The sequence below is a fragment of the Mus musculus genome, chromosome 6, assembly GCF_000001635.26.
Source record: "Mus musculus strain C57BL/6J chromosome 6, GRCm38.p6 C57BL/6J".
Classification (NCBI taxonomy): domain Eukaryota; kingdom Metazoa; phylum Chordata; class Mammalia; order Rodentia; family Muridae; genus Mus; species Mus musculus.
The window spans coordinates 96069540-96094499 of record NC_000072.6 but is presented as its reverse complement, the minus strand read 5'-3'; the positions used below and the strand labels follow the sequence as shown (position 1 = coordinate 96094499).

Here is a 24960-nt window from a genome sequence, read left to right as displayed (position 1 = left end):
ATAAGACAAATAAAAGGAATAAGGGAAGGAAGGAAGGAAGGAAGGGAGGGAGGGAGGGAGGGAAGAAAGGAAGAGGGAGAAAGGAAGAATAAAAGAAAAGAACCAAGAAAGGGAGAAGGGGAGGGAGGAAAAAAGGAAGGAAGAGACAGAGACATGGGAGAGGGAGGGAGGAGGGAGGAAGAAAATGGGATGGAAAGAGATGGGGAAATAAGTAGTTGGATTCAGAGTTTATACAGAGACCTTCCCTATTCTTGAATACCCTAAGTATAATTCTTTCTTAAAAGGTTCAGGTTCAAATATTTATGAGACAGAGTTACTATTCCTTTTAGGGGCTTGTCAAGTGTAAAAGAGGAGGAAAAATCTGTTTGTGAAGGGAGTTTACAGTACACTTAAAGTTTATTTTAAAAATAAATAGGACTTGATAGATAGGACAATAAAGCACAAGCCCCATCAGTAACCTGCCTGCAGCAGTAACAGGGAGCCTCTGTAGGCTGCCAGGAGCCAGAAATAAGAATGAACACTTCTCAGCAGAAAGTTCCAGGAATACCCACAAACAAAGAGGATATCTGGGATACGGCATCTGTAAGCCAAGTGGCTCTCTGTCACATCACAGTTTGTGTGGAACACACCCACAGAGGTAGAGTCACATCTGAATCAGATGTTTCTGGCTTCCTTTGCACTGAGTCCCCATTTTTGTTCTAGGTAGAAATGATGATGCCATTTACAAGTTAGGGAGGGATCTTTTAGAAAAATAGAAAGCCAGGGGGAGATTCAACTTTGTAACACCTGGGTAATCATGTGGCCAAAACATGCCCTTGTGTGCCCAACCCCTACCCCAATACTTACTATCTTTTAATATTCTCACTTACAGAACACACAGGGGTATGACTAGTTATTTACATGTGCCTATTGTGTACTGGACAGGACTGTAGGAACCAGGAGGGCAGACATGAGAAAGAAAGGCAATTTCTACCTTCATGGAACTTCATATTTTATTGGAGAGAAATGTGTGTACAAAGACAGATACAGAAAGTGGTTACAGATAGGAGTAATAAAGAACAATCAAAAATCATGATATAATAGACAATTGGGGCCGAGTGGGATGGACTGAGGGAAGTGGACCATGGGCTCTCTGGGGTGACAACCTTTGATCCAGAGCCTGAGACATAAGTGTTGTTTATGAAACAACAAAGTACAATAGATACTCTGTCCTGTGTCAGTTAAGAAAGACTATGTCCAGAGACAAAAATACCATGTTGCAGGGTTATAAAGTGAGGGGTCAGAGGCTATTTTGTCATTTAACCACTGCATGCCTTTAAGGTAGCTATATGTACATTTTATAAGCCTGCATCTTTTAATCTACAAGGTGTATGATGGGGACAGAAAAACACTGCTCTGAAAAGTTATAGTGCTTGCTTTTCAGCTCCATGGTATGGACCCACATGCTCCCCTCTCCTTCTCTAAAATGCACATACAATGATATACACATAGACCATATGTGTCTTCTACTTTCCAACTATTATCAAGAATACAATCTGGACCAAATCAATGTTCATTCAATAAAATCTGAGTATAAGTGAAATATAACATGTTCATCCTTAGCCCCTTCCAAAAGTTATCTTTTCTGAAATGCCCCATTAGCTAAACTGAAAAGATCCCTGGGACAGGCCTGTGACTACATTGCCATATGGGATATGCCCACATCTCCTTCTCAAACTTCTGCCACTGTTACTCCATATGATACCTTCTCTGCATCTTCTTGCCTCAGCATCCATAAATTCTAACACAGCTGATCAGGGTAGAAATGAACAATGACTCAGTGGAAGCCAACTGTCATCTTTCCACTGCTGGACATTGATATGTGGGTTTACAGATTTGCTTCCAAGATGTGAGCTTAGAAGACATTGGTTAGGTCAGTAGCAGGACTGAAAAGGAAGGGCACCTGAAGTCTGCCTCAGCATCACCAGGGCTCACTGGGGTGGAGTCTGTGGACTAAGTAGCTACTGACAACACTTCCTTGGCAGTTTCCACACTGACTCTCTTTCCAGTTCCATCCCCATTGAGGCCTTGGCAGCATGGTACCTCCCACTCAGGATTTCCAAGGAACGTCTCCCTGTCCTAGCCACAATCCTGTTTCTACCTAGACTTCTAAAACCAGAGTCCCTTCAGCCAAATTCTTTTCATTGAAAAGAGAAGGATCTTTCAACAAATGAGTTAGACTTGTAGGAAGATGTTCAGGGCAGCCAGATAAATAAAAGGAATAATCAGTCAATCAATAAATAAAATTTCTGCTTTCAGAAGACAGGTCAAATGGATGCAAGCTGCTGCTACTGCAATACATTCAAATGATATCATCAACAGAAAGGGAACTTGGGGCTGAGAACAGAAGGTGACCAAAGCTGACCTGGGAGCACTATAGAGAGACTGGGAGGTGAGCATTAGACCTACATTTTGGTAATAATCAACACACAACTTTGTAGGGCACAAACAGTCCCAGACCTTTCAAATGCTCAAACCCCTACTTGTCCTACTGACCTCCTAACATTGTAACCCTGATAATCTAATTTAAGTTGAAGAGGTTTGAAATTCTCTTTCAGCTGCCACATAAGAAAATATTTGCTCCTAGACATTCTTTGAAGAGCACTCTCTAGTCTATTTTCAATTGCTATAAGGGAAGACTGCAGGCTGGACAATTTTTAAAGAAAAGAAATTTACTATTACGGAAGCAGAAGAGGCTAAGGGCACAGTGGTAAGAGCCCTCAGGCCACATCAGGATATGGTAGAAAGGGAAAGTAGGCATTTGTAAAAGAACAGGCAAGAGCACGAGGTTAAAACTTATAGCAAACACCTTGCTTTTGTGACTAAGGAACCCACTCCTGAGATAGCAGCAGCCGCCCATTCACTAGGGCTCCTTCCCTGCTCCTGGCAGAAGTCCTACTTACCAGGCCCCACTTCCCAAAGCCCTCCACGGGGATCAAGCTCCTAATACAGGGACTGAGAAGATATGGACAAACCCCAGCCATGTAGTCAGTCCTCCGTGGTGGAATGCTTTTCAAATTTTTTTTTTAATTCTGTAGTTTATGCTCCTCAACTTGGGGATTATGGGTAGGCAGATAAAGCTTGTCATTTTTAAAAAGAAAGTGGTAAGCAGTGATCAGCCAATAGTCACTTCCAAGGGCCATCTGCGACAAGTCTGTAGAGCATTCCGTTTGCATAATACATGGGAAGTCTATTAAAATACAGCACACTGCTACAAGAAGGTAGAAAAAGTCTAAGCGAAATTACACTTCCTTGTAAAATAGTCCCTCTATTACTGGCAACAAAGCTGAGTATTTTTTTTTTTCTGTATTGCTTTAAATTGAAAAATCCACTGTTCAAGAAATCCGTGGATAGATGCAGTTTTGTCTAAGGCTGCAGACATGTTGCAGCTCTGTAAGGAGCAGGATGCTGAGCAGTGATCATTGAGCAGAGTAAATGCCTGTTTACCTGACCATCTCTGCTCTAGGGTAAGCAATCGCGAAGCCCTAGTCAGTCAGAAGAGCCAGCTGTGCGTTTGCTCACAATGCAGACCTATATATATGACCTAAAAAAGGCTACCTCTTGTGTTACTAGGATGGAGAAATAAATATCAAATGCTTTACCTGTAAGAAAAGAGTCTCATGTGTCAGAAGTAGGCCAGCAAGCCGGTATCTTGACAGTGTGCTAGAGACTGTAGCAGAAGGGGATTGAAGGTCTGTATTTTTTTCACTCATTCTCTACCTCAGGCTCTCAAGCATAATGTCATCGCTGCTCTAAAAACTGACACTTTTCTGTTTGTCAAGGCTTGGTTTTTAAACCCATGCAACTCTTCTCACAGCTTCAAACCTGGTTGCTTGCTACGGGTATAGCTTTGAAAAGGTTTGAAGCAGCAAGAGTAGTTACTACTAATGACGGTTGAGTTGGCCCCCAACAGGCTTTCCAAAGTTTGATGATTCTTGCAGGGAAATCTAAAGAATGGAGAAGATGGAAGATGGTTTCTTATCTCCAGATTTTAATTAATCCAGTCTAATCAAGACATTGGAATTATCAGCAGATGACTTACACTTGATGCCTGAAGCCTTTTCATTGAACTGGCAGCCCTGGAAGTAACCTCTGAAGATATTTTTGAGCAGTTTGGTTCAAACTCCATGTGGAGTGTTCAATCAGGACTGGAGACACTTATAAATGGCTTTCCTTTCCAAGCTGCCTGAGTGACAGTCATTCCTATATCATACTTCTTTCAAGACAGATGGTGAGGACACAGTTTGCTGTTCAGTTTCCATTCGCTGCTGTCTTTTCTAAGCAACGTGGGGAAGGGAGCTGCAAACGAGAACGGTCTTCAAAAGCCTCTCCGCCTAATTTTAACAACACTGCAGAGAGGCTGTAGCTTTTCTGTTATGGTTCTCTCCCTGGGATGTGAGGAAGCATGTCTAAAGTGTGCCGTCCAAGAGTCATAGCTGATGAAATGTAGGTAATCTCTTAACATCTAAATACAGGAGACACTGCAGATTCCTATGCTCCACAGACGACACCTACCAGTGATAAACTCCGAGTTACCAACAGTGCATCGGTGTTGTATTAAAGAAAGAAGTGCAAGCACTCTCTCCTGGAGTCATTTAACTGAGCAAGAACCCAGACTTGAATTTTCTAGTCCATTCTCCCCTTATCTTCCTCCCTCTGTCTGTTTTTTTGTTTTTTTGTTTTTTTTTCCATGTGTCTGAATCTCTACCTGCCTGAAGGCCATCTTGTGAATCTGTTTTTGTGTCTGTGCCTTTGGTCTGTATATGTCTGTTTCTTCCTATGTGATTATATGTCTTTGTGTCTGTGGGAGTGTGTGTGGAAATGGTGTGTCAGGTATGTGCTTGCTGTGTTGTACGTGTCTCTGTGTGTCAGTGGTGTCTGTCCCTAACAAAGGGCTTTGCTCTGTATTTATTGAATGGCACATGGAGAAGGAGTGGGATACTTTATAGAAATGTTTAACAGAGTTTTACCAGGGGTTAAGTCAATGGCTCCAACTGATCCCAACTGACTGACATAAGAAACATCATTGTTTCTCAAGCGATATCCATAAGCATATGCTTTCAACTGTGATGGTGGATGCTAGGAAGTTGCTTTCGACTTCTATATTTGCTACTTTCAGCAAATGATGTACATGTATTATGATGGATGATGAATATGGAAAAGCATGTAACTTAAAATTGCAGCTATGGATTTTTTAGGTTGTAAATGTTGTTTATGTGGGAAATCCAAGGCAGTAAGACTGGTTGTTACCTTGTTCTCTTAGAGGCAGGTTAAACAAAGAGTTTGAATTCACCGTATTTTTAGAAGTCTAAAGTGACCACCATGTATGTTATGTAATGTTCAGCAAAAGTTGCAGTCTCCTAGAACATGAGAGATGAGTACAGAATATTGCATTGCCACACAATGCCTTTCCTGACACCATCATTAAGACTTTCTGTGTAGGGCATTGCCACTGACAGAACTCTGATTCATACTGGTTTGTGACTCGATCCTTTTTATCCCATAATGCCATAAAGGAAAAACAAAGATCCACCAAACTCTCGAATATGCAACATACAAATGTGTGTTTTTCTTTACTCTCCACACTGAGTGCTTATGGTGGGCTCCCCGCTTAGGCTCTTCATGTTAATGCTTTAATGCCAAAAGGTAAGTGTGATCTTGTGGATGACATAGATCTCATACACTTCTCTAAGTCACCTGGCTCATCTGTTGCAGAGTCCAAGTGAAAGGGCAAAGCTCCACTTCCTAACTCCTGTCACTAAACAGCTTGTCGCCACACTCATTGCTCAGGGTGACGCTGAAACACTCACTATCTTTAGGAACTAGATTTGAGCACCTGCAGTCTCACCTCTGAAATCCAGCCCAGTCTTTCATTTTGATGAATTCTCACTTGGCTTTCTTTAAGACAAATGAAAGATAGTTCAAACAAACCTGACCCCATGAAAAGTGTTATTGTCTTGGAAACTCCACACACCCCTATGTTTAACCTATTTATAATGCACACTCTAGAAAGTTCAAATACTCAGTCATGTTCCCCGATCTTGGAACACACAGTTCATTATTTAGTCAAGTATTGGGTGGATGGATGGATGGATGGATGGATGGATGGATGGATAGATGGATATGGTGCATGGAATTGAATAAATATATTAGTATGATAGAACAAATGATCGAATAAGATGGACATATACATGGATTGATGAATAGACAAATAAATTAATAGGGATATCAGAATGTAGAGACCCGAGTTCTCATTATAAGATCCTTTTCTTCTGTGTCATGTTTTAACCAACCATATTCTGTCACTAGTTCAGTCCTGGTGCTGACTGCCAGCTTAGCTATTAAACTCAAAACATGCCCAGCTCTAAAAGCTTGGTTCTCTCCTTGGTAGAGAGCCTGGTCCATCAGGAAGCTTGTCATTCTTAGTTTAAGAATAAACTTTACTTTTCTCACCCGGTGTATCTGTCGTCCTCTCTCCAGTGCTAGCCCAAAGGGCAGTTAAAGCAAACGAGACAAAGCATTTGTGCTTCGGACATAAAATGAACATCTGACTTCCCAACTGCAAAAGATGAGAATGCTTCTCTGTTATTTCCTTTTACATAGCAAACATTAAGTGCCCCTGTTGGTTGCCAGGTATGCTCCAAAAGTGGTTGATAATATGGGGATGAAAAGAGAATGGGCAAAAATTGTTGCACTGATGCAACTTTCATTCCAATGGAGGCAGCCAAATAATAAGTGAAATAGACACGCAAACGGTAGGGTGGATGAAGACACAGCACAGCAGTGGCAGAAGCAATGAGGAGGGCAGGGTGGAACTTTGAAAAGTGAGAGGCTCATATATATCCCCTCAGAAAAGCAAATTGAAACCCTATTTCTCAGCACCTCAGTATGTGAGCTTTATCTGATAATGAATTGGATCATGAGCTAATTCCTCAAGGTGTGATCATAGGAAGCTAGCGTGGGCTCCTGAAGCAGTTATACTACCGTCCTGAGAGACAACATGAAGACACAACAATGCTTAAACTTCAGCTAGGAAGGGATCATATTACCCCAGGCAGTTCATCAAAACACAGGTTTCTGGGCTCAGGGTCTCTTATCCAGGCACTCGATGTCAGATCAGCATGGGTGTATGTATTACAAGTTGCCTGTTGATGCTGATAGCTTTGTCCCAAGGTCCACTGAATTGCTTAGTTTGTAGAGCTGCAATGTGACCTGGACCTCTTTCTCATCTAAGCTGCTGAAATCATTCCGAGAGTTAGAATAGAGAAGAAGCAACCAATTCTGACTTCTGCTTTAGCAGCACACTGGGCCTGTTGGGGGTGGGAACAGACTGTGAGGAATGAAGAGGGAAGGAGAAGAGCCCAGCTATGAGATAATTAAAGTAAGAGTGTACAGTGTGGAACAGCTGTGCAGAAGCAGCTAGGAGCTGAGGTGTGCTCCAGGATTTTTGTTGTTGTTGTTGTTGTTGTTGTTTTTGTTTTTCTTTTTTAAAGTCAATGGTTTATTTGTAATTTTGGTATAGAAAATAATCTTTAAAAATTAATGGAGGCTACTAAAATCTTGAGACATAGAAGCAGATCTTAATAGGCATGGAGAGTTGCAGGACAGGGTCTTTGTTCTTTAGAAAGCTGACAGACTGCTTATAACTTGAAATAGCCAACATGTAGGGTCCAAGGAGAAAATTAAGACTTTTTAAGTAACAACTCAATTTCACGAGGATCTGAGTACTTTGGGTAGATAGATGATTCATGTTCAGATTCAAATACTACTTCTGCCTGCCTGCCTTCTTTCTTCCTTCCTTCCTTTTTTCCTTTCTTCTTTCTTCCTCCCTCTCTCCTTTCTTTTTTCTTTCCTTTCTTCTTTCTTTAAGAGAAGAACCTACTTCTGTCACTTTGTTAATTCACTATAATCCGTAAATACATGAGAGAGAGAGAGAGAGAGAGAGAGAGAGAGAGAGAGTCCCTAGCCCTCCTCATCAAGGAAATTTCTCCTTACAACTATAGACCATTACAGAAAACCATAATCAATAGGAATTCAGAGTTGTAGAGTCCAGTCCGAACAAATACATTGACAACAACACCCCTGCACCTAAAGCTCAGAGATCATTGTGGGAGAGGGAATGAAGGGTTGTAAGAGCCAGAGGAGTTCAGAGTTTGCTGTGAGAGTGTAACTCAGGTTTCTTTAGAGGGCTGAGAAGTTCTTGGGTATAATTCACAGAATAAATACATATACAAGTACGTATACATGTACAATTTGATTTACCTGGTGCCTTCAAAACATGGCACTTTCAGAGAACAGCTCATGTTTAACATGAGCTATATTGTTTCTGAGTGGCTCCAGCTCTCCCTCCACTCAGCCATTCACCCATCCAGCTCAAGTCGTGTCTTGAAATTCTGAAGGACTCTAAGGGCCACGCCTTGCAGTCACTTCCTAAATGGCTGGGGATGGAGAAAGGGGTCCTTTTATTTTATACTGTCACAACCTTACAATCCTATGAACTTAAGAGCTTTTGTTTGGGTGGCTAATGCGGATGACAGCACTCCTGTTCTGTTCAAGGCCTCAGTCCATTCAGAAGGTGACATCTAAGAAGGTCTTGAATCATCTCTTTATATACAGGCCAGGTCTTACAATGAAATGTTCCCAAATGTGCAGAATGAGGTGAGACTCCCAACACTTAAAGACTAAAAAGTGCTGTTCAGACAAAACCAATCTATTGCTGATTAGACGAGACCAGTGCATTCAGTCTTTGAAGCCTGTGATGTCTAATTAACATGCCCCCTGTCACTTCTGTGTACTCTCATTTTCCTACTAATCTATCATTTTGACAGAATGCTCATCACATCCACCCAGAACACTTCAAAAACATAATGACTGGGTTGTTGTTGTTGTTTGTTTTGGTTTTGCTGTTTGTTTGTTTGTTTGTTTGTTTTTGACAGTTTTAAAAACACTGTCAGGTAATTTGGATTTCTACCAACACCTTGTTTTACTCTTCTTGTCTCATCTCCTCTCTCTCTCTCTCTCTCTCTCTCTCTCTCTCTCTCTCTCATTTCTTTGATTTTTTTTAAAGAATAGTCTGTTTAAGGAACTTAAATTCTAAAAGAAGATAGAACCTATGACCTTTTCTTCCATGACAAAACTGAAGAGTCTTTACATTTATATTCAAACCATTTAAGTGCTGGCACATTAAATCATTATCTAGCTGAATGTGAATAAAACTAGCTTCTCTGTTCCTGGGTCCCTGTTAGTAAGTTAAGGAGATTGGACTGAATCATGAGGGTTGTCATGAGTACTACAAACAGCTGGTTATAGGTGTTCTGTTTGAGCTTTACTTTCTAGTAGTGGTGGTGTCACTGGGTTTTGAGCATCCTGAGGATGTGCTCTGTCATCAAAGTCAACCTGCCTCCTGATTTGGCTTGAAATGAGGCAGCTGTTTTCATCTGTATCCTCCATAATATTAAAGCAGGCAACCCAATCCAAGCCATAAAAGTGCTGCTCTAAAAGGAAAAATGAGTGAAGCAAACATAAACAGGAAGAAACATAGCCAAGAACCAGAGAGTCATAGGCTAGGATGGTACAGGGCAACGCCAAACAAGCAGGCTCTGCTACTCAGCAACCAAATGCATCATAGGAAAAGAAACGTGGACTTGAAGCAGCACCCCCTGTCCAGAATCTCAAATCACCCTTTTGTACTCACAGTGCTTACTTGTCCTTAAGTAACAAATAATTCAAGTTAAAATAAAACAGCAACAACAAATCAAATTACCAGCTCACTCTTTCAGATGATGCTAACCTAAATGCTAGGTGTTTGCATGATGAAAGCCATGCTGATTGAAATTCATACTTTGGGGATTATTTTTGCATGCTAAGTTTCATAAGAGGAGGATCAGTTTGCATGACTCCTCTCTGAAAAGTAACCACTAAACACACATATGCCCCAACACAGAAAATGTAAGTCAGTCATAATGTCTATCCTAAGCTAAACAGAAAGGCAGGTGACCAGGATATTGCAGGAACACTAATAAAAGAACATGAACAATTTCCAGTGAAGCCCGATGTGTACAACTGCAGTTGGACCTGTCTAGGACTAAATAAGCAATATATTCTCTATTTCTCACCAGTTCCAATGGCCAAAGGTTGAAACAGAGAGTATAAATAACAAGGATGACCTAGATAGTCAAAAATAGAAAACAGATGATTGTTACTATAAATAGAATTTTTATTTCATAGACAGATTAAAATGATTAAAGTGTGAATACCTTTAGAATACCTAAGTGTTTTCTTTTTAATTGATATTTCATTTGATATGTACAGGCCTATAAAAACTTCAAGAATTAGGCTTATGGATTTTTCTATATGAATATAATTAGAACCTTATCTATCAGTTTATAGTCTAGATATTGTACCACACAAAAGGAAGTCTGGGGGAATTTTCATCAGTTTGGGGGACATAAATGGAATGATATGAGCAAAAGCATAGTGCTATACCCAGAATGGCTCCAGGGATTAGACCTGAGAGGGGTAACAGAAAAGGAGAAGGGAGATGGAAACACAGAAGATCTGGGACTAGGTACTCTGATAGAGAAACTGCAGCACACTGGGAGCTCAATATGTTTGTTATATAGAGTTGAATAGGGGGCCTAGGTTTTGTAGACATCTAAGTCAAGGAGATACAGTTTACTATACAGCTGGATCAACAAGGCAGATTTTCCTAATTCCCATAGGAGCAGAAGAACAGGCCATCAAAAGCAATGGAAGTCAGTTACTGCCCACACTCTCAATATCTACACATGGACCACAATGATAGGTCATTTCTCTGACACTGAAATGAGCCAATCCAAGCCAGATTCGATTATATTAAAGGCAAGTTTATTGTGAAGCTGCTGTCAGGGGAGCAAGTTCACTGGCCCCAAAGAGCAAGGCCAGGGATGTCTCCAAGGGGAAAAGAGGGTAGGGTGGGGAGACAGTAAGGGGTGCACAGACATAGAGAGAGGAGGAAAAGAAGAGAAAGAGAGACCCAAATGTCTGGATTATATAGGGAGGAGCTGGGGGAAGGGCATCCCAGCCACTGGGCTGAAAAGTTCAGGGTTGGGAATGGGATATGCCAGGTAGGAACTAAGGGATGGTGGGAGAACCTGGGGGCCAGGTCTGCTTTGATATGTAAAATATGGACCTCAGTCCCTTGTTCCCTGGTTCAAAAAAAAACCTGAAGACTTCACCACCCTCTGAGCATCACCCAGAGTGAGATGCAGGGGGGGCTTTGCCATTTCCCCAGGGTCTGGGCTTCTGGTCCTTGCCATGCTTGTGCGTGTGTCAATAGTACACACTCTGCAGGACCTCGACCACGCCGGGCTTCCTCCACTTCCCACAGTGTGAGCTGGGCTTTATACCTCAAGTTGGGCTGTCTCCCAAAATGCCAGGAGAAATAATCTTGGATAATTTATTTTAGACCATGATTCTGAGAAGCAGGGAGGAAGGAGAGCAACATTATGGAAATGCACTTATGTTTCACTGGAAAATGCACTGGAAGTGACTGAGAACCACAGAGGATGTCTTTGGGCACGCTGTCTCTGAAAGCCAGGGTCTCACCTTCCATGGGTATGGTCTACCTCAAATCTGAGGATTGGCTGTGGCTTTTGGAGAAGGGCTGAAGCAGGAGAATGGAAAGATGCTGAGGGACAGGGTGGAGGTGGAATCTATGACCTTAAATTGAGTATGATGAGAAATGTGCTGGTCCTACCTGCCTTCATATGAAGACTATGTGTCTGAGCAACAATAGAAACCTCCAGCTTTCTCTAAACCAGGAGTCATTGTGTATGGATGACCCCAGTGTTTTCCATACTTGTATCTTGTAATAGACCTCTCTGTAGGTTTTTATCTTCTAGCTGTTTTCCTTCTAAGAAGGATAGGCTTACTCCATGGCAGGCTTCAAATTGGCAGTTGAGGAGACTAGGCCTAAATCTCTGTTTCTAAGAACTGGGCAAGTCTAGTCAAGTCCAGGTCTCAGAAGCTGCCCTGCCACATAGCCTGAGGTAAGGATAGTGGGTAAGCAGCAGTTTCCAAGCAATAGTTTCCAGACCCCCAAGCCCCAGCAATGGTTCTGGAATAAGCCTAGGGATAGAGCCAAGATTAATATAGAGGTAGCCTAACCCTCCTCAGAATTCCCGTAATGTACTTGAAATTGGGCCTGCAAGCTCACTTTGGGGTCTTTCCATCTTTGTAGATAGTAGACCCAGCCCCCCCCCACCACCACCACCACACACACACCAGCATGCTGGATTTTTGCAAAATAAAACATTTTCTGTGTTACATACTATTCGAATCTGGGGTATCATTCTTTAGTGAATCATGGACCCTTACATTTGGAGACTCTTGTCTGGGACTCACTGGCAAACCCCTGACCCAAATAGTAGGGTGTTTTTCTGGTCAGTCCAGGCTCCCAGTTGTCTTTTGTCTTGTCCATCTCTATGTTTCTGTTTCAGGTTTAATCTGTTTTTCTGTTTCGGGCTTTAATCTGGAGGCCAAGAGGGACAAAGCAGACAAGCATCTTGTCAACCTACCAGGGCAACAGAGGGAATTCCTGACCCCCTACTGGAAGCAGGAGAACTTGTTAGTTCTCATCTAAATTCTGAACTGGCTGTGGGTCTATGGGCTTCCCATGGGCAGCAAGGAAGATCATCTGAGACAGCCTTTTCATTTTGTTTGTGTTTTCCAGGAATGTCCCTCGGTGTCTGTCTGTGTGTATTCTGTCTGTGCTTTTTGTCATCTTGTACAATGTTTTTCTTTGATTCCTAGGATTGGACAGGCAGAAATTACCCCCCAGGGCTTGGTCCTGAAACATTTTAAGGACTTTTGCAGAGTCACAGAAGACTCCAGTCTGGTTGTTCTTCCCTGCAAACTAATCATCTTTTGCAGGAATGAGTGGCCCGTCTATAAAGTAGCATGGCCTGAGGAGAGGACTTTCCATCTCCCCATCATTTACAGGGTGAAGGTTTCGTTTATGAGGCCTGGGACTATCTGGACCAAGTGCCGTATATCACCGTGTGGCAATACCTGGTGTAGAAGCCCCCTGTTTGGATGAGACCTTTTTTGTTATGGGCTTTGCCACTTGACTCTAAAGGAGGGTCAGCCTTGCTCCCCCTTTCTGATCCTGAGGAGGATCTCTGTCCCCCTCCTTATGTCCCTGCTTCTGCCACCTCTCCCATGCTCAGCCAGCACAGGAGGAGGGAGGAGTGACATCTGACTCCTTTGACTCTCCTGACTCCATTTGGAGTGGACCTAACACTCTGGCCTGTACTGCCTAGAGGGCTGACTCCACAATGGCCTTACCCCTCTGGCCTACATGACCTCCAGATGCTCAGGAGGGACAGTTCATGACATCTGTGTCATTTGCCAGTAATGATCTTTACAATTGGAAGTTGGAGAACTCCGCATTTTCAGACCATCAGCTCTCACAGGTCTTCTAGATTCAATCATGCTGCCTCACCAGCCCACCTGGGATGACTGTCAGCCACTGCTCCAGGTCTTCCTCATGACAGAGGAGAGAGGGGATCCTGGGAACCACCTGGAAATTGATTTTGGGAGCAAATGGGCTACCCACTCAAGGTCAGAGTCCAGGCTGAAATTGATGCAGCCTTTCCTTTGTCTCAACCCAACTCGGATTTTAACACTGCTGAAGGTAAAGAGAGGCTCCAAGTCTACTGCCAGATTCTGATGGGGGAGGGGGCACTCTGAGGGGTTGCCAGATGGCCCACAAATTTATCTATAGTGAGTCAGGTGATACAGGAAAAGAATGAGAGCTCCAGGAAATATCCCCGCCCCCCATGCTATTGAGGGAACCTTCAAGAATCCACCCAGCTGGTGGCTTTCCAATGCCAGACTGGTCCACTTTAAGCTCTATTTTTGAATCCCCCTCGTATTAGATATAACCCATCATCTGTCCTAAACCCAGTCACCCTGCTACCTGACTCATTCTCAGACATGCAGCATGTTTGCTTTATAGTTCTGAGGCTTGCCCAGAACATCATGTTGAACTTGACTGACATACCCTGGCCAGATGTGGAATGTGTCTACTTCAGAGATGGAAAGCAGACTCATTCAGAATGGAGTCAGCTATGTAGGGGCAGCAGTAGTAGACTTGGACTCTGTTATTTGGGCAAGTGTTTTGCTACCAGGAACATCAGACCAAAAAGCTGAACTAAAGTCTCTAACCCAGGTTTTAAAACTGGCAAAAGGAGCCATGGCTAACTAACATCTACACTGACAGCAGATATGCTTTTGATACAGCTCATGGACATGGGTCCATATACTAAGAGAAGGGATTGACTGCTGAAGGAAAAACCATCAAAAATAAGGCATACTTGCTTTATTGGAAGCATTATGGTTTCTTCTCAAAGTGGCCATAATTCATTGCCCTGGGCATCAGAAAAGGACATCAGAAATAGCCTGAGGGAACAGCTAGCTGATAAAGCCAAAAAGGAAGCCACCCAAGCCTCCACTGCTAACATCCTGGTAGCTTCGTTTTCCCCAGCCATCCCTGAATATACTGTTGAAGACAAAGGACATCAGGTGAAATGCCAAGGAGTTTACAGAAGAAACAGATGGTTGTTGACCTCTGAAGGTTGCACCATCCTACCTAAGGAGTTTGCTAAGCCACACATCCATCAGATTCATCAAGCTTCACACCTGGTCACCGGAAACTGAAGGAATTGTTGTGAGGGGCAAGATACAAAATATTTGACTTAGGACACTTCGATGAGCAGGTAATCTCAGATTGTGCCACCTGCCAGGCTGTGAACTCCTCAGGCTGCAATCAAGGAGCCACTCCAGGAACCAGAATCAGGGGTCAACAGCCAGGGCCTAATTGGGAAATAGATTATACAGAAATAAAACCAGGAAAATATGGACATAAGCATTTGCTAGTTTTTATAGATACCTTTTCAGGATAGGCAAAAGCCTACCCTACAAAGGAGACTGCCAATGTAGTGGCAAAGAAGCCTCTGGAAGACATCATAACCGGGTGTGGTTTGCCTACCCTGCTTGGATCTGACAGTGGGCCAGCATTCATCTTTCAAGTAACTCAATCTCTAGCATAGGTTCTGGTGATCAATTGGAAATTTCATTATGCATACAGACCCCAGGGCTCAGAGCAAGTAAGGAGGATGAATTGGACCCTGAAGGAGGCCTTGACCAAATTAATGCTTGAAACTGGCAGTGACTGGACATCTCTCCTACCTTAGATAGGGCTGGGAACACACGTATACTTTAGGCCTCATTCTCTTTGAGATCCTATATGGGAGGCCCTCTCCCATGCTGCCTAACCTCCAGTCTCATATCTTAACTGAATATGAGCAATATAAGTTTTACAAATCCTTGGAAGCCCTCCCTAGGGTCCAGAAACAACTCTGGCTGCCATCTGCCAGGTTTATGAGTCTGCTCCTTCCCCTAGAGCCCACTGCTTTGAACCAGGTGACAAAGTCTGGATTAAGACACATAACCACAAAACTCTAGGACCTCACTGGAAAGGACCTTACTCTGTGATCCTGACCACACCTTTGGCTGTTAAGGTAGATGGGATCAGGTCGTGGATACACCACTCCCAGTTTAAGACTGCCAGGAGAGAAATGAGGTTTAAGTCCCACTGGAGACTTCTAGGTGAACTGCTACAAGAACGATGGAAGGTTACCCCACAGAGTGTTGATCCACTCACTGAAACTGCAACTCCAGTGCTCCAATCCTGTTTGTTTGCTGCTTACACTTTACTGCACCAGCCAGTAGCCTCCTTACTATCTGGGCACCCCCAGGGGGGGGGGGGGATGCAACAACTTTGTCATCAAGTTCACAGTGGCTGGCAAGAAGGCTGATTGGTTTGCTGGTTCTTAACTCCTCTTGCCCTAGACTTAACACAGAACTGTTGGTTACTGGACAGGGACTCTGCATTGGAAATAAAGTACCCTCAGCCTATTCCCACCTCTACAACCACATTGTACCCCCTACTGTTGCAGGACACAGGCTGCCCCCAAAGACTGCTTTGTGGGTTTGTACCTCGGGGTTTACTCTATGCATTTATGGTCTGGTTGTAAATACAACTGAGAATTTTTATGTTCTAGTACAGCTTGTACCCAGAGTGACTTATTACTATGGGGAGTATGCCTTCAACCAGCTAGCACCTTCAAATAATCAGGTTCAAAGGGTGGCCATTTTCACTGTGTTACTAGGTTCGCTCCTTGGCATAGGGCTGGCCAGAGCTACAAGTATAGGGACCTCAGCCCTAAATACTCCAAGATAAAAATTACAGAACCCTAGAGATGGCGATCCATGCAGATATACAGGAGATGGAAAAGTTCATCAATGCTCTGCAGGATTGATTTTCCCTTTCCTCCTTCACAGAAGTAGTCTTACAGAACTGAAGAGGCCTAGACTTGCTGTTCCTCATGCAGGGAGGTCTCTGTGCAGCCTTATGTGAGGAGTGTTGCTTCCATGTTGACCACTCAGGGGCTGTCAAAGAATCCGTAGCCTTAGTAACAAAGAGACTACAAGACGGAAGAACAGACAGAAGACAGTCTTAGAGTTGCTATGAGTCCCTTTTCAATTGGCCTTCTTGGCTGACCAAGACCTTGCCTCTCCTCTGACTGGTTCTCTTATCCTACTGATGTTAGCTTTGGCTTGTGGTCCCTGAATAATCAATGCTTTGGTTAAGTTTATTAAGGAACAGATTTCCACCATTCAATTAATGATTCTCAAATAGCAATACCAGCTCATGAAACATCTCAAGGATTCAAGATGACCCAAAACTGAAGAGGGGAATGAGAAGGCTAGGCTGACTCCATGACAGGCTTCAAATTGGCACTTGAGGAGACTAGGCCTAAATCTCTGTTTCCAAGAACTGGGCAAGTCTAGTCAAGTCCAGGCCTCAAAAGCTGCCCAGCCACCTGGCCTGAGGCAAGGGCAAAGGGTCAGCAGCAATTTCCAGACTTCCTCAGCAATAGTTTCTAGAACTCCCTAGCAAGTTTCCAGACCCTAGGCCCCAGCAATGGTTCCAGAATGTCCCTAGAGATAGAGTCAAGATTAAGGTAGAAGTCACCTACCACCCCCCAAGTCCCAACCCCCTGAAATTCCTCTAATTTTCTATAAATTGGGCCTGCAAGCTCACTTTGGGGTCTTACCATCTTTGTAGATGAAGATGGGTAGACCCCAGCATGTTGGACTTCTGCAGAATAAACCACTCTTTGCCTATACATACTATTTGAATTGGGGTATCATTCTTGGATGAATCATGGACCCTATCACTTGGCTTTGTACCTAGGCTACCACTTGTGTTCCATTATAATTTTAGGATAAACAAATTTATGACTAAAGAAATTAATCCCTTGTCTTAGTCAGGGTTTCTATTCCTGCACAAACATCATGACCAAGTTGGGGAGGAAAGAGTTTATTTGGCTTACACTTCCATACAGCTGTTCATCACCAAAGGAAGTCAGGACTGGAACTCAAGCAGGTAAGGAAGCAGGAGCTGATGCAGAGGCCATGAAGGGATGTTCTTTACTGGCTTGCTTCCCCTGGCTTGCTCAGCCTGCTCTCTTATAGAACCAAGACTACCAGCCCAGAGATGGCACCACCCAAAAGGGGACCTCCCGTCTTGATCACTAATTGAGAAAATGCCTTAAAGCTGGATCTTGTGGAGGCATTTCCCCAACTGAAGCTCCTTTCTCTGTGATAACTCCAACCTGTGTCAAGTAGACACAAAACTAGCCAGTACAGCCCATTATTATTATTAATTATTTATTATTATTATTATCATTATTATTATAACCAAAGAAACAAACACCAATTGCTCCTCGTCCAGCACATGCCCAAACCAGAAGTTATAGGTTAGAAAGCAAAACAACAATAACAAAAATATATTCTCAGCCAGAATACAGTAGTTATCTCATTTAATGCTACCAGCTACAAAACTATTTAGATATAACACCGTACTTTTCAAAAATAATTTACATGAAATATGCTGGCCTGTGTAAGTGACACACAGTGGCTTGTGATCCTGTCAGGCAAAGAGAAGGCACACCAGCAATTCATCAATCACAAGTTTTTTTGAGAAATATAATTGCATTTTCTGAGTGAACAGGACAAGTTAGGAATATCCAGTGGGTATTGAACATTGAAGAAACCCACCTACTGTGTATTACAAGAGCTACTCTTACAAAAAAAACAAGTGTTTATGCATGCACACCTGAAGCAACACTCACACCAAAGGGAATTATTTTCTAAAAAAGAAATTTCTCCCATGCTGAGTGTCACCATTGTGGGACTTTAAAGCAGAAGCAGGTGTTTGCAATTGAGGACCTTGGGCCCACCTCTTGAGTGCAAGCCTCCTGCAGAGATCCTGCTAACTAATAACTCCACCGTTCTTAATGCTCAGATTCCAATAAAGGTTTTGAATAACAAAGGGGAGAGAATAAAAAAGCAAGTGTAGGAAGTCAAAGAAAGGCTGGAACATAGCAGGTGAAGTTATATCATGTCACAGTGAGCATGTTTACTCTGATTTGTATAATTTTATTTACGCGTATCAAGTGGGTAAATGTCGTGGGCATGGTTAAAGGAGTCCTAGTAGGTGAAAGAACTTGAAATCCTCTTAATGATGCCAACCAAACTGTTAATAATTGATACCTGGCAATTAAGACTTTCATCCACCTACGTTGGTACTGTTTTCTTCAGTGTAGTTGAAGTTTCAATTAAGGCGCAACTAGGGAGACATTTTGTTAAACTTTTCAGTTTTATTCTATTAGCTAGCTGGCTAATTCAATTTTCTACAATTTGGAATTATACAGAGAAACAGATATATGCACTGTTACAGGAATCCTGACTATTGAGCTTTAAAATGTAAAGGGGATCAAGTGGGAAATAAGGAATAGACACTAAGAAATTATAGACGTGAAGGCAATTGCCTTGCAGTCTGAGAATCCTTCTGTCCAAACCGTTAACAGACAATCAAAGATGCCAATGTCTTGTCTCATTCCTCATTTCTTCTTGGATGCTTCTAATTTTCAAAGCATATGGTTCTGTTAATAACTGGCCAAGGAATATTTGCAAATGAGTTTTTTTTTCTTTTCATGAGAGCCCACAACAGTGTGTTCTTTGCTGCTCAATAATTAAAAAGAGGATGGTTGCATGAATATTCATGGAGGGAGGATCATGGGAAAAACACCAAGTTTTTCTATTTTTCATGGTAGTGTAGTGAGGGAAAGTGGGCAGCTTGGGATTTCTGTTTGGTCTTCAGAACCTCTTTGACAGCTCTGAAAGTATATGCCAAATTATGAATCAATGTATATATGTGTGTCTTTCTGGGGATGGCATTCATAGCTGTCATCATATTCTCAAAGTGGCCTGACACATCTCTCCCTAGCACATATAAAAACATTTCAAAGAGAGGATTGGAAAAGTCATGCTGTAGGTAATGTGCTTGCCTCAAAGACACGAGGAACCAAGTTTGAAACCCTAATACCTACATAAGGAAGGGAGGGCATAGTGGTATATGCCTGTAATCTCAGCTCTGGGGAGGCAGAGACATAAAGATCCCCAGGGCTTCTTGGCTAGTCAGCTTAACCAAGTAAGGTCAATGATATCCAGGGAAGTGAGAAATGCTCCCAAAAAGAAAGGATGAAGAATGATTGGCCTCTGGCCTTCATATGCAATTATGTAACCTCGCCCATGAATACTTGCACTCAGAGCAAAATAACCAATCATAAATATTTAAAAGAGGAAAAAGCATTCTTAGAGATGGTTTTGCTCTTTTTTTGATCCTTTTTTTCAAATTTTACATATAATAAATCTTGTTCATATTCCTTTCCTTCTCCTCACTTCTCCCAGAATGTTCTCATCTCTATACCCTCCCAACTCCATATTCTTTCTCTCTTTAGAAAAACAAATCCTAGGCAAACACTAAAGAGAACGTGCACATGTGCAACAACAACACCAATGAAGACATAAAACTCATTGTATGATGTTGCCCAATTATTCCTGATCCTGGGCCTGCCTGAAAACTGAAAATAGATCCAACACAAGGGCCAGCTATACCACTCTTGGGCATGTGTCCAAAGGACTCTATATTTTCCCAAAGAGGTACTTGCTCATCCAGGTTCATTGCTGTTCTAGTCACAATAGCCAGCAATTGGAAAGATCCTAGATATCCATCAACTGTTAAGTGGATAATGAAACTTGAACACGTACAAAATTACATACTACTCAGCTCTTATGAGAAATAAAATTTTCAGATAAATGAATGAACTAGAGACAGTCATTCTTATTCAGGTAACCCAAACCCAGAAAGACACATACTGCATGTTTTCACTCATATATGGATGTCATTATCTTCTTAAGCTTTAGAAATGTGTGTATTATGTAGACTATCCACAGAGTTTAGGTAGCCTGCAAGGGCCCAAGGAAGACAGAGGGAATCTTTCAAGGAAGGAGAAACAGAGTATAGTGTGATAAAGGGTCTTGTTCTTTTACAAGTGGAGTAGTCTAGTCTTAAGTGATAAAGGCCTAGTATGCACTGAGGTGTCACTTTGTTAAGCACTGCCTCATACAAGCGCATCCTTCTGGGTCCTCCTTATGCAATGGGTGTTTACAGATACCTAGATAGCAGGCTTGTTTAAGATGGGCTTCTTCACAAAACATTTGAATATTTGCCATTACCTCACCAGTAGGCTTAGAGATAAAACTGTTAGGCCATAAAGTTGGTATGTCGGGGTTCTAATTTTGTCTTGGAATGTAATAACTTTTCTAACCTTGTGCTCAGCTCCTTTAACACGTCCTTATAACTGCTCCATAGTCCCATGCAGGTGAAAATCATAAAATAAATAGATAAATAAAAGTTTCTCATGGATGAAAACTAAGGCCAAGGCAATTAGGTTATAATCGTATGTCTTTTAAAACTGATCTTGCATTATTTTTCCTGGTAGCACTTAGACTTAACCAATGGACAGGATATTATATATGTTTGTTGATGAGTCATGCCTATTACCCTAAGAGAAAAAATATAAATAAAGGTTCATGTTATTGGGACATAACATTGTCTAGCATGTCCAGTATTGTATTTTTAAGCCCTGGAGCCCAGGCTACCCCTCAGTGAATCTTCCTAATGATTTACTCCATGAACATCATTATGAGAGCTCACACTGACCGCAGACCCCTCAGAGTTAACTGGTGACCCCTAGTTAACTCTCTCTTGTGCTGTGTCAGTTCCTTCTGTTGAGTTCCCCAAAGTACTCAAATAGAATTACATTTAAGTGCTGCACTCTCCACAGCTTAGGCAGAAATCCATTCAATATCCATGAACGTTGCCTATTCAAATAACAATATAATTCTTGCACTTGTTTTAAGTGATTCTAAAAGGAGGAAATCATTGCCTTTACAAGACTTTTATAATTGGAAAGCGGGGTACGTTTTAGCAGAGGCTAATGGATATATTTTTTTCCCATGGAGTTGCATTTCCAGAACACCAGGAAAAGAACTCTTATTAAACTTTTAAGCATATTCAAAACAAGCTTTCTTTTATGCTTCTAGAGGAAATTTACATACTGTTCTTAGATTTGTACCAACTTCAGTTTCATGGCCCTTAAATCATCATTTTACATCTTCCACATTCAGCAGAGAACTAAATATGTGTCCCACAGAATTTGTGGTTTGTTTTAAGGATGAGTGAGGGTACAGTTGAGAGCTGCATAGCTCAGAACAAAGTCCGTCTCCACAAGATGGCACATCGTTAAGTGCCGTTCTACCCCTGTTCTGGCTCACAAGAGACAAAATGAATAAGCTTCTCTCTCAAACACAAAACTCATGGAACACTTTAATTCTGCAACAGTCATACACCAGGCAAAGGGAAAAAAAAATCATTTCATCTCCTAGAGTTTTAGAGACTCCAGGCAAATGTAAACAGTAGACGCTGTTAGACATTAAGTATTCATTATGGGCACTAAACAGCTAAACTAAAAATCTACTGATTTATTTGAAATTCCATCTGATTCCAGTAGGAGATTTATTAAATTATTTACCAAACTTCAACAGGAAAAATTACCATTGATTGACTCTGAATGTACTGTTTATGAAGGCGTATTTATTTCACAGCATGGCTTATATTAAGCAATAAACTGTGTAGCAAAATAATTTCTAGTGTCTACCATTAATTCACTTATGATTCATTTTTGTGTAAGTACTCTGTGAAAGTACTCACTGGTGATTAAGCATTTTAAAGATCTTGTGATAAGATTTATCATCTGTCAGTAAGGGCCTTCTGAGTCTAAGACCAAGCTTGGGTATTTATACCGAGAGAATGGTCTTGTATCTACCAACATCATATTAAACAAACAAAAGATCCACATAATACTATTGCAACTGTTTCCATATGCTATATCTTCAGGTATATATTCTTTCTGAATATACCTCACAGCAGGTACTATTCTTTTAACTGGGTTTATTCCTAGCAAATATTGATGTCAACACAATATATAATTGTATGTGTATCCACCCTTTAGCCTCCACCCCAACAGACATTTTAAATATCTGGACACTGGATAAAATGGAAATTCAGGACAGATGGAAGGCAGTCACTGAATAGGAGAAGCATATGGAGATGGTGGAATGAATGTCACTGGCAGTGACACACAACTACCACACAAAAAGCAGGTGTGGCAGCCTAGCTAATAAGGGAACCAAACCTCAAGGGAACAAAACCCTGGGGCTGATCTCAAATGGATGGGTTTTCTGATGATTAGTCATCATGGTTAGTTATAATTACATGGAAAGCTCCACCAATGAGAACAGAACAAATTTGAGACAGATGCTGTGGCCACTAAGAATTAATAACAAAAGAAGGAAAGGATGGAGGGACTTGAACTCAAGAAAGATAAAGTGCTGGATGGACCTCTTTGTAATGATGGCTGTTTGTACTGAGGCTCTGGTCAGTGAAAATGAAACAAGGAAAGAGTGTGAAGTTTGAGAGATTAGAGGATGCATTCCCTCTAGCCTTCAAAATAGGGGAGGGGGCCATACAGGATAGAGCCATAAAGAATGGATGTGGGAAGTTTCTAGACACCAGCCAAGACAGGAAAATGAGTCACTCCCTGTAATCTCTGAGAATCCTACAGTTCTGCTCACAAGTTGCTTTTTACCCTTGCGAGACTTGTGGTATACAGATGTAGAAGAGCCACTCACTTCGTAGTCAGCTCTAACAATAGCAAGTGGAAAGGAAAGTCCCCACTCTTAACAGGAATAGGCTCATTTCTGTGTGAGTCAATTGTCTACTTTGTCTATTTTATTCAGTGAGTTAGCGAAAATAATTTTGGTTACTGGATTCTTATCTAACCCTACAACCCGGGTCTTCAATGTAAGGTTGACTAGTTTATGATTTGTGGATTTCTCTTTGTTTTCCTTTTTCTAGTTAGCTAGCTAGAAGGAATTTATGGCATTTCAAAAACAACATTTTGCTATTTAAAATATTAAGCCTAGAAGGTCTCATATTTTAAATTATTGTTATAAATAAATTACTGAATACAAAAAATTTAAAAGTTTGGTAATTTAGTTAGTTCTGCTATTTAATTAGTAAGCAATGAAAGTGATTAAATTATTTTTACTAAACTCTAAGGATATTTTAATACATTTACACTAGCACTGTTCAATGAAATAAACTAAGATTGGTCTCATGATGTCATGAACCTTTTGGGAGACAGTGTTCACATCTTACACTGTATTTGGGTAAAAACAAGACAGGCCTGTTCAGAGTCTCTTCCACATACTGTGTGTGCTAAAGTCCCTTGCATGATCCTTAAGGAACCACGGGTAGATGCCTGCCCATCATTCACTTCTGATCCTCTGTTTGTTCTTAGATTGAAAATATCGAGAGAACTCTGCTAGGGCCTCTGTACTGGGTCTCACAGCCACGAAAGGTAGGCTATTGCCTTTTCCTTATTGACACTTACCACCATAAATGGCCAGAGCCTTCAAACCCTCTTCACCCAAAGCTAACCAAAAATTTCTGCTACACTGCTTTGTGCTCCTGGAGTGTTTCATGCTTCCAGCCACCCACCCAGGAACTCTTTGGATCTGTAAATGAAAAACACACGCATTCGCTTATTTTTGTTTTTGTTTTTGTTTTTGTTTCTGTTTCTGTTTTTTCTTTTTCTCTTTCTTTCTTTCTTTCTTTCTCTTTCTTTCTTTCTTTCTTTCTTTCTTTCTTTCTTTCTTTCTTCCTTTCTTCCTTCCTTTCTTTCTTTCTTTCTTTCTTTCTTTCTTTCTTTCTTTCTTTCTTTCTTTCTAATTTGTTTTATTTTTTACACTCCATATTGCATTCCCCACCCCCCTCAGGCACCCTCTGACTACTCCACATCCCACACCTCCTCCTCACTCCCCTGTCTCTACATGGATGCCCCCACCCCTCACCTCACCTAACCTGTAAACACCTTGGGGCCTCCATTCCCTTGAGGATTAGGTGAATCATCTCTGAATGAACACAGACCCAGAAGTCCTCTACCGTATTGTGACAGGGCCTCATATAAGCTGCTGTATGCTGTCTGTTTGGTGGTTCAATGTTTGAGAGATCTCAGGGGTCCAGAGTAATTGAGAGTGCTGGTACTCCTACAGAATCGCCCTTCTCCTCAGCTTTTTTCAGTCTTCCCTAATTCAACAACATGACTCACCCATTTCTGTCCATTGGTTGGGTGCAAATATCTGCATCTGACTCTTTCAGCTGCTTGTTGGGTCTTTTGGAGGGCAGTCATGATAGGTCCCTTTTTATGAGTGCTCCATAGCCTCAGTAATAGTGTGAGGTCTTGGGACCCCCCCTTGAGCTGGACCCCACTTTGGGCCTGTCACTGGACCTTCTTTTCCCTAGGCTCTTCTGCATTTCCATCCCTGTAATTTTTTTCAGAC

At 41.8% G+C, this 24960-nt stretch overlaps 1 non-coding gene across 3 annotated transcripts in view; it reads left to right on the top strand.

The window, feature by feature from the left end:
* Positions 1 to 24960, top strand: part of 2900060L22Rik — a 98789-nt gene that overhangs the window by 26923 nt on the left and 46906 nt on the right. For all 3 annotated transcript variants that reach the window (XR_869290.3, XR_869288.3, XR_869289.3), the window contains exon 3: positions 23919 to 23978. This is a non-coding gene — a transcript (RIKEN cDNA 2900060L22 gene). The remainder of the gene's footprint in view (positions 1 to 23918; positions 23979 to 24960) is intronic.